An 11,366-nucleotide genomic window follows, 5' to 3' on the forward strand; every position below is an offset into this window, starting at 1 on the left:
TGTTTGTGCATTCGTGCATGTGTGTGTGTGTGTGTGTGTGTGCGTGTGCATGTGTGTGTGTGCTCATCAGACATGCTATAGTGACTCTGGGCTGTCTCATCTCCCTCAGAGCGACTGAGTCAGTCGGCCAGGTCAGCTGCACGTGTGGAGTCGAGACCAATAGGAGATTATTGCCAGAACAGAGAAGAGGAGAGGAGAACAAAGCAGCAGCCGTGTTCATGTAACGCAGCAATGCAGCATAGGTACTTAGAGTGGTGAGAACAGCCGTGTTCATGTTCTGCTATAGGGGAGATGTGTTTACATCAGTGCAGGAGCTTCAGAGAGGATCATCTTTCTGAAGTTTACATGTGCTGCATGACATAGTCAGTACCAGAGGCGATTCCTCTTTGAGTACAAGGGAGGCGCCGCCTCCTGTCCAAAATCACGGAGAAATAGTATGTAAACTAATGCTTTACACGACTTAATATCATTGCTATTTCAGACCCAGCTCCATAGATGCATGTGCTCAACTTAGAGATTAAACCAATCTGTAATAAGATCCCGAAGCTCGCACGAGTTTTTTTTTCCGCTCATGACAACGCAAGCGAGTCGAGTCTCAATGGACTTCAATGGCATGTGGGATTGTGCGCTTTTTCAATGGCAAAATGCTAAACGGTCATTGGCTATTGCCGTGAAATTTTTTTAATTTTGAGACTGAGCCTCACTGGGAGTGAATGGAGAAGAGAGAGGAGGGGGGAGGGACCGGAGACTGGAGCTCCGACTTGTGATTGGGTGAACCCCGTGTCAGTAGGCTACAGTAGTTGATTTCATTTCGAAATGCGGATATGTTATTAATTTGACTGAGAAGTTTCGTCGTGATAACCAGTGGGGAAGCTATTCATTGGGTTGTACTCTAGTTTTGTGTACATATTCTTGTAAACCTAGTGTTGCGAATAAAGTCTTAATAGTGGCACGTCCTTATCCTTTTTAATCTCCCAATTCAAAAGTTGATGTTGCCTACTTTTCGTTATTGCTAGCTTGCAAGAAAGCTAGAGAGCTATGCAAAATGAAATGCCAAGCATTGTGGATTAAATTCTGGCGAATTCCAGTCGTCCTTATGAGGAGAAAATGAATATCAAGGAGCAGAGCAGAGCACTGCCTAATATTGACTTGGTGAAAAAGGTAGGGAAGAACAAACTTTTCTTTTGAGCTTTCGTGGTGTCTGATCAACTGGTTAACTGCCAAGTCCCGTGGGTGGCGAGTCCTTTCCTACTGTGCTGTTAAGCCGTGCACCCAGTAATGAACAAAGACAACGAAGGCAAACTCAATCACATCATTATGTGGCGGAGGTAGGCCTAATGAATAATAATAATAATAATAAAAACATTTCCCTATGAATAGGCTACAAGGGGGATAATGATTAATGATTAACAAATTTGTTTCAACAAGAGTCCTTCAGTGTGTGAGGGCAGGCCATATGTGACAGGACCAATATAAGGTGTGTGTCAAAATTGACCCCCCCCCCCTTTTTTTTTGCGTTCTGGACATATTGTAATTGAACAGCCTCCCCTGTTTGACAGACTACCAGCCGCCACTGGTCAGTACCCTACAGGAAAAGCCAAAGCCATTCAAAATGTATGTAGTACACTGTTGCCGTATTGGAGGTTATGTAGCAAGAATGAATTTGAGACTAATTCCGGAGAAAGTGAAATAGATATCATATGTATTAAGTTCATTATGTCTAACTGTTTAACTTAAACACTTTGGAGTTTCTTTTGCCTTAAGACATGTAAAAGTTTTTATCTTTTACCTGACACGTTTCGACGGTGTACTTCCGTCTTGATCAGAGGGTCACTGTGATGTTGATGAGTGACGTGCTTTACGTGCTGGACATTAAAATTCACCACACAGACGAGGGAGACATCAGAATAACCATCTACAGAAAACCAACACACACGGACCAATATTTACTCTGGACGTCCGAACACCCCATTGCGCACAAACTATCCGTTGTCAGAACCCTCTACGAACGCGCATCCATCATAACCGATCCCGACGAACGCGCAGCTGAAGAACAACATATCCGACAGGCACTTGCAGCTTGCCAATACCCGCCATGGGCCATTCAGAAAGGCGCCCTACAGGTTAAAATGAAGGAAGAGACACTAGGGAAGAAAAGAAAAAAAGCAGACCACACATAAACCGGAAAACAAAGGAATGGTGATCCTGCCCTACATCAAAGGGACCACAGAACGCATACAGCGAGCCATGAAAAAACACAAGATACAAACACCGGTAAAACCACACACCAAACTACGACAGCTGCTAGTACACCCCAAGGACAAAATAGACCAACATAACAAATGCAATGTTGAGATTCCGTGCCGGTCATGCAACAAATCATATATTGGGGAGACAGGGAGGACATTCAACATAAGGAAAAACGAGCATAACAAATGGGAGCTTGCGTAAATTCTACCAGGGAGACTCGAATTTCTCGGCTGTCAAACTTACTAGGCTAAACATCCAATCTCCCTTTTGACAGATCATACATGCGTCATCATTGCCCAGGGTCGTCAACCAATCACAACGCGAGATTCGGGAATCCCCGTTATGCATCACTCATGCATCGTTCCCTCTCAGCCAATGGATCGCATTCACGTTTGTTTAAAAAATCAGTCACTCATTCTGTTCTCTGCTTTCCAGTTAAGCCGAATTTGAAGTGGCTGTCCGGCGTTTTCGTTATCAAACATTCTGTTTATTTTCTACCTGGTTACTTGATAACTCCTCACCTTGCCGTTGCTGGGATGGGATTTCCAACCGCTCAAACGCGTGGCACGCAATCGGTGCTTTTTAACAGCCTAATCATTTTCTCGCAAGGCTTCAATCAATTTGTTTGGCACGCCGCTCCCTGATTTCTGTGGATTTGCTTTTGAACTAGCCTGCCTGTGGATGGATTTCCCCGAACTGGTGTATTTCGTGAGTAACCTGGCGGCTTTCCCTTCACTTGCCCTGCGGACCCAGGGAACGTTTATCTCAGCGAATGACTATTTTTGCGGGGGAATTGTTGTCCAGGCAAGTCGCCTCTTATGCCTCATACTCGGCTTGTTGCACTGTCTCGGATATCAGTATCGTCTGCCGCTGGTGACTGATGGCCTACGTTTCGTTTGCGGTCATTTGGGAGAATTCCATGAACTGGTTGGAGTGACTTTTGGAACTTTGCTGGGGAAGGGCGGACTCGAAGTAACTGGGCCCGCGGTGCTCTCTCGTTGCGCCTCGCGCACTTAGCCAGCTTATCTGCTCAGCACATTTGTTTTTCGGAGGCGTGATGGGTACTGCGAGTCACAATTTACTTGGTCCTCGTCGGCCTCATCTGCTGCGGATGGACTGGTGATTCGCTTGCCAATATTATAGAGCATTTATGAACCGGTCGGTGTGGCTTTTTTTGGAACGTTTGCTGGGGATACAGATCTAAATGGGCTACTTGTATATCGAAGCGCCTCGCCCGCATGCATAACCCACATTACCTTCTGTGTTGTTTCGTGCTACTGCCTGTCACGACACCGGACGGAGGACATTGCAGAGCCTTGCACTCGTTCTTAATTGTCCTGATTACAAACGTACTTCCTATGCTCCGGAGCGATGTTGCAAGGACCTCAGCCTACGGGCCGTAGCACCGCCTACAGTTTTTCATTCACGTGGATTCCGGTCGTGCGTTCATCAGTTTGCACCTGCCTATTTTCAATGTTCCGTTCAGTAGCCTATGCCCACAACACGAGCCTATTTTACGTTTTCGTTTGCATGGACTGGCCCATGTGGCGGTCTCGTTGACTTTTAAGAGTTATGACTTCGGTTCGTAGGCCTAGACTTCTGGATCGCACATTAAGCTTATGCGCGCGTGCCAATCATCACCTCATGTCATCGCACTGCCTGCAGTTTGTATTGATAAGTGTACCTTGCTTCCTCACTCCCGCTTCAAGTCATTCAGGGCTGGATTAAGTTAAAGGGACACTGTGTGAGATTTTTAGTTGTTTATTTCCAGACTCATGCTGCCAGTTCACTAATTGCCTATTTTCATGAATACTTACCCCACCATCAAATTCCAAGTATTCCTTATGACTGAAAAATTGCACTTTTCTTACATGTAAGGGGGGATCTTCTCCATGGTCCACCATTTTGAATTTACCAAATAGCAATTTTTAGCACCAAACAATAACTTTACTTGGACCATACTAGAAAATATTGTTTATTACATGGTAAATGTTCATGTAAAGACCAAATTTGGCAATAGGCAGCTCAGTTTCAACGAGCAGCATAGTTGCATTTCTTTTTTTTTGACCATTTCCTGCACAGTGTACCTTTAAAGATCACGCGGGGCTTTCGGCCTGCGCCCGGTCGCATCGAGGGACATTGTAGCCGGTTGCAATGCCTTGTCTATTTCGAGTTATTCTGATCACAATGGGCTACATATACACCGTCCAAATTTAAGTAAATAAATGAGTGATATCCGTGGGAAGTACATCGATGATGACAGTTAATAATCATACTTAAATTATACATGAAACTTTGCCCATGGAGTCCTGTCAGGGTTCTGATCCCATTGGTAGCCATCTATGGGCTAACCCTCTCACTCTGTACACCACTCGTGCCCTTAGGCTTCATTGGAATCGTCAGGGCGCTCGGACTGTGATGTGTCGTATTGTGTTTGTTTTCTCATATCTGGTGATGGTGGTCTCTGCTGCTTTCCCGTACACTTTCACATACACGTGCGCCTGCCGCTCCACGTAGGGCATACGCTACGTCATGCACTGGGCATCGGCCCCAACGTCGGACTGGGCTCTGGCCCCAACGTCGGACTGGGCTCTGGCCCCAACGATGGACTGGGCTCTGGCCCCAAAGATGGACTGGGCTCTGGCCCCAAAGATGGACTGGGCTCTGGCCCCGACGACGGACTGGGCTCTGGCCCCGACGACGGACTGGGCTCTGGCCCCGACGACGGACTGGGCATCGGCCCCGACACTGGACTGGGCATCGGCCCCAACGTCATCCTGGGCCGGCGACTCTACATCATCCTGGGCCGGCGACTCTACATCATCCTGGGCCGGCGACTCTACATCATCCTGGGCCGGCGACTCTACATCATCCTGGGCCGGCGACTCTACATCATCCTGGGCCGGCGACTCTACATCATCCTGGGCCGGCGACTCTACATCATCCTGGGCCGGCGACTCAACATCACCCTGGGCCGGCGACTCAACATCACCCTGGGCCGGCGCCTCAGGGCTCGTGCATCAACGGCTCACCTCAGCATTGCCCTGGGCTGTCGCACCTCAACACCACGGCTCAACATCACAACTCGGCATCACAATGGGCCATCGCCTCAGCATCGCACTGGGCTGTCGCCCCAACTTTAACGCCAGTCACCTGGTTGTATCGGTATCCTCATCCATCCTGCATGACAAACTTATCGCAGCTACCCACTGGTAGCGAGTAGGAGTTTATGTCTATTTTTGATATGCCGTTTTTGTTCTGGTGCCGTTATTCAGTGATGTTTCAGCTTTCTGCTCTGTCCCTCTCAGGTCTCGATAACCGGCTCTCCAACTCTCCTCTGTCGTAAGCTCGCACTTTCTGCATTCTCCTGACTAAGGTGCCACCCTTTTTTATTGCTAGTCTAATCATGCAGTTACCGCAAGTTGTTTCTCTCAACCAACCAGGGCATCCGCCCCACTGCCTGTGTCCATGCCTGCTTTGCACAAGCATTCACCGCGCCACACCGCGTAGGTGTTTATCATAACTGACATGTGTTATTATTCTTGGTCGAGATGTTTCCTTGGTGTTTCATTCATTGTTCGTTCAGCTACAAGCTCTGCTCTCTTCCTCTCTTAGGTCATGATTACCAGTTGTCTGCCGATCCTCCTCTGTTTTAACCTGACCTTTCTGCTATCCTGGCCGAGGTGCTCGTCTTTTAATGTTAGCCACTCATGCTTTGTCTAAAGCTGTCTCTCTCACCACTCTGGGCAGACGCCCGCATAGTGCAGGCTTTCAGCCGCTGGTCGTCCGACGCAGTGCGTTTTGCATTCGGCTCATTCCTCGCTTTGTCATCTGGCTCAGTGTACTGTTTCTGTTCTGTTAACTCTGTTTCGTTCTTCTCGTTCCTCGCCAAGAGGTATACAGCACGCTCGTTCAGAATCGGCGTGGCCACCACGGCCGCTAAGCGGGGTCTGTCCCCTACTGCGATCAAGGCGCTGGGCCGTTGGTCGTCTGGCGCATACGCTTCCTGCATTTGCCTCACTCCTCATCACGTCGTTGAAGCATGCTATATCTGGTCTGTAACTTTATGTTTTCTATTCTCATTTCTGGTGACGGTGGTATTTTGCTGCACCGGCGGCATTCACTCCATCTCTTGGGGGGCTATCGCTCCGGTCACCCGGTCATGTCTGTATTCTATCCTTCTCTCATCTATCAGATCGATTTTATAGTGGTCTGTAAGCCTGTTATCTCTATATTTTACACATTGAACCAGCCTAATTGCCATGGTTGTTTATCTATGATGTCAACTATCATACCACATATTATAGCCTACATTCATTCATCCATCCATTCATTTACTCATTCATCACCATGTTCTACTCTCTCCTAGGTCACGATTCCGGCTCTCTACCTACTGTCATAATCTAAGTTTTCAGCGCTCTCCTGACCAAGGTGCATCTATCAATCAAATCATAACGCTCTGCTGTGTCTCTGCTCTCAGCGCATCCGCGCCATGTCTTCTCGCATAGCCTAAGGTACCGACATTATCATCATCACCATCATCATCACAGGCTTCATGCCTCCGCTAGACCACCGCCCATAAGCTTAAGCCTTAGAACATCCCTATCATTTATAATCTCATTTAATCTATCATCATTTGTCTTCCAACACCTATCACTTATCACTCATCATCATCATCATTATTATTATTATCATTGTCATCATTGTCGTCATTGTCATCATTATCATTATCATCTTTATCATCATCATCATCATTATCATCATTGTCATCATTATCATCATCATCATTATCGTCATTGTCATCATTATCATCATCATTATCATCTTTGTCATTATCATCATTGTTATCATCATCATCATCATTGTCATTGTCATCATTGTCATTGTCATCATTGTCATTGTCATCATTGTCATTGTTATCATCATCATCATCATCGTCATTGTCATCATTGTCATTGTCATCATTGTCATTGTCATCATTGTCATCATTGTCATTGTCATCATTGTCATTGTCATCATTGTCATCGTCATCATCGTCATTGTCATTGTCATCATTATCATCATCATCATCATCGTCATTGTCATTGTCATCATTGTCATTGTCATCATTGTCATTGTCATCATTATCATCATTATCATCATTATCATTATCATCACCATCATCATTGTTATCATCATTATCATCATCATCATCATCATCACCTATCATCTTCCGTCTATCATCAATCAATCATCTAACTAACTTTTCATGTCTTTCAGACGGTGTCTCCTTGTAAGCGGTAGGTGAGTTCACTTCTAATCTCTATTTTGGGGCAGGCTACGCCCGCCTCCATCTCCGCTGGAGGATATGCTGTCCTACCCCGGAGTTCAACGCGAAGACGGGAACCTTCGCCAAACAGATTCATGCATTTTGTATCAAGTGTAATTGTTCGCCAAACGGATTCATGCATTTTTGTATCATGTCTATTGTTAAATAAATGTTAATAACGTTCATTTGCCTCTCGAGTCTTCATGGTAGAAATGGGAGCTTGCGTAAATTCTACCAGGGAGACTCGAATTTCTCGGCTGTCAAACTTACTAGGCTAAACATCCAATCTCCCTTTTGACAGATCATACATGCGTCATCATTGCCCAGGGTCGTCAACCAATCACAACGCGAGATTCGGGAATCCCCGTTATGCATCACTCATGCATCGTTCCCTCTCAGCCAATGGATCGCATTCACGTTTGTTTAAAAAATCAGTCACTCATTCTGTTCTCTGCTTTCCAGTTAAGCCGAATTTGAAGCCACCACCACCCCTCCGTCCACCGTCACCAGTGGTTCCCGTCTGTTAGGGGGCAGGCTACGCCCGCCTCCATCTCCGCTGGAGGATATGCTGTCCTACCCCGGAGTTCAACGCGAAGACGGGAACCTTCGCCAAACAGATTCATGCATTTTGTATCAAGTGTAATTGTTCGCCAAACGGATTCATGCATTTTTGTATCATGTCTATTGTTAAATAAATGTTAATAACGTTCATTTGCCTCTCGAGTCTTCATGGTAGAAAGGGTGTGAAAGGGAAACAGAACAAAGACATACAAGAGCAGTAAAGGAGAAAGCCACACAGGAGAACCTCAAATCAGCAATAACTGACCACTGTAGGAGGGAAAATCACATCATGGACTGGGACAAGGCAAAAGTCATACAGCAAGAGAACAACAGATACCACCGCTGGATTAAGGAGTCTATGGAGATCAGAAAGCGTAGCCCAAGTACCATGAACAGGGATGAGGGGGCATACATGCTCTCACACACCTGGACCACCATCCTAAGAGGACAACTCTAACAGCAGGAGGTGTGACCAACCTGTCATTTTTGACAGGGAGGTCACACCTCCACAACAACATCAGCTGTTTTTAAAGCACGTCACTCATCAACATCACAGTGACCCTCTGATGAAGACGGAAGTACACCGTCGAAACATGTCAGGTAAAAGATAAAAACTTTTACATGTCTTAAGGCAAAAGAAACTCCAAAGTGTTTATGAAATAGATATCGCAACATTTGAATTTAAATCTATGTGGAGATTAAGTAAGAAAGTTTATTTGAACACTCACAATAGATGTACAGTAAATTTCACTCTTTTGATTTTTTCTGTTGTTCAAAATAGGGTCAATTTAACCACCATTGATAAGGCATATCTAAGCTCCATTGACATTGACATTTGATGGTTGGTTATATGGCGTATGAAAATGTTATTTTGTAGAGAATAGTAAGTTCATCTTCATCACGGCAACCTAGCAAAAACAGCATTTTGAACTGCATTTTTAAAACTGTGCATGTTAATCCTCAAAACCTCAAAATCCTAAATGATTACATGTTCTCAAATAACCTTTAAATAACTCCAATCTGTTTCCAGGATACTGCATTCAAACAAAATGATTTACTCATCCAACAGCCCATGACGCTTGAGCAAGCACAGAGTGTGTCTTTTTCTCCAACATTTCCCATCTGCCTGGTCTGTCTGTTCATGTCCATGTCTAGTTGTGACAGGAAAAGGACTTAACAAGTGTGTCTGTCAGAGTCTTTTAGCACCTCTAAGGCCACAGTCTCCGCTGAATACACACTTTTCATCAGCCTCTCTCCTTCAGCAGTGCCGTACTGTCCCATCATTGGGGCTGGATTCAGTCTAGTGGATTGGCTACATGGCATACAGGGCATTTGCCCAGTGGACTGTTGATGATTTTTGGACGCCTGACCGTATTCTCAAAGCTATCGGTCTGCTACACAGCAGGCCTATTTGAATCAATGAGAAATTAATAAAGCATTTTGGGTGTTGCAGTCAGAATAGCTCGTATTGAATGACTGAGAATATTGTCAAAGACATCTCTGTCTCTATCAATGCCTTGTGAAGCGACTCTTGCTGAAAATGCCCGACCTGCCTTTTTGCCACAGTGAAGCCCTGTCCCATCATGCAAATGAGTGCATGTTAATTTGCCTGTAAGGTTAGGATATGTTCGGGCTTGCGTTTGCTCTGAGGTATGATTGACCTGTGCAGTAGGTATAAGGGTACAATGGGCTCATTTATAGGCCAGAGAGAGAGACAGAGAGAGAGAGAGAGAGAGAGAGAGAGAGATGGACATGGAGGGATGTAGGTCGAGACAGAGAGAGAGAGAGAGAGAGAGAGAGAGAGAGAGAGATGGAGGGATGAGGTGGAGGTATGGAGGCTGGTGGAGATGGAGAGGGGGAGGGGGGGGTAGTTTTTTCAGCCCTTGCGGTGGCCAGTGCCCTTGACAGATGATGAGGTGTTTAATACCACCACAGCTATTCTCAGCCCTCAGCAGCTCTCCAACCATTACAGCAGTGGCCCAATTCAGCCTAGGCCTGGCTGACTGGCTGGCAGGGTAGATGGGTGGATCCTGGCTTTCCTGTGTCTACGCGTGCCAACCCTCTACACTCCTTCCACACACCATCCCTGCTTCTGATTAGCTCTATGAACAGGGACGCTGACAGAGGGGGACAAACAAGTTAGTTGTCTGGGGCCCCGGGAGAGAGAGGGGCCCCAAATTGCCTCTTCATTACATTACATTACATTATTTGTATACAGTATATTAGGTTGGGGGCCCTTTCTGATGACTTTGTCCTGGGTCAGGGTAGAAGCTGTCAGCAGCACTGAGTATGAAAAGCAAAGATGCTGAATCCTTGTCGAATAACTGGGAGAATGAAGGCTTAATACTATGTAGCTTGAGTACTTAACAAAGAGTAAACTACTGAAATGCATGGTCCCATTGTACCTCAAAGTGCCGCTGCCACTTGTTTTTGTATTAGGGATGCAAATTATCGATTAATTCACTAATCATTAGTTGATAGTCTTATCGATCGACTTACGATTAATTGATAAGCGGCGTTTTCCCCCGAAATCTCAATGTTTCTCGGAAAAAAATACTAAATCTAAAAATTTTAATTAAAAATTGAGATAAAATACCACATTTAAATTAATTCTATTTCAATTCTTTAATCCAAAGGTGATTTAAATATTCCCACTATTCACACCCCTCTTCACACACACTTTTCACATGCCCATTTCACCTGGGTCTCTTGTCAGTTGAACTGTCGATTAATTGCAATTGATGTTTTTTAATCGATTAATGCATTGATCAATTAAGGTTGATTAATCGATTAATCGTTTGCATCCCTATTTTGTATTGATATAGCCTTGCAGTTGTTTAGTAGTCTGTAAACCCTGAAGGTCTGGCTTGGCTGGACCATGGCTGTGCTTGCCTTGTACGCTTTTGCCAACTCTCTACACTACTTCTGCCCCTCCTTTACTCTCAGAAATAAAGGTCCAGAATTCGTTGCTGTGGCAGTACCTTCAAGGGGAGTACCATTGTGTCACTTGTTTGGTACCCCAAAAAAGAGGTTAGATCAGATTATCCTTTGTTGTCTCTTCAGGAGAGAAATTCAGAATGGACATGAGAAAGTGTGATTCACAGTTAACATCAGATCACCACAACAGACAGACTTAGGACCACAAAGGACAGACAAACATATACACAGGGTAACAGACAACCATTGTTAGTGTTACACACAACATTCCAGTATTGTCCCTGAGTCATCCAAAGGCATATACAAACCT

The 11,366-nt window shown here is 45.3% G+C and overlaps 1 long non-coding RNA gene across 1 annotated transcript in view; it reads left to right on the forward strand.

Annotated features, from left to right (window-relative positions):
* LOC134438217 (uncharacterized) overlaps window positions 1-322 on the forward strand; it is a 17,355-nt gene extending 17,033 nt beyond the window's left edge. Inside the window, exon 3 of the long non-coding RNA XR_010032538.1 lies at window positions 110-322. This is a non-coding gene — a long non-coding RNA (uncharacterized LOC134438217). The remainder of the gene's footprint in view (window positions 1-109) is intronic.
* Window positions 323-11,366: the final 11,044 nt, after the last annotated feature.

Source organism: Engraulis encrasicolus, chromosome 22 (genome assembly GCF_034702125.1).
Source record: "Engraulis encrasicolus isolate BLACKSEA-1 chromosome 22, IST_EnEncr_1.0, whole genome shotgun sequence".
NCBI lineage: Eukaryota > Metazoa > Chordata > Actinopteri > Clupeiformes > Engraulidae > Engraulis > Engraulis encrasicolus.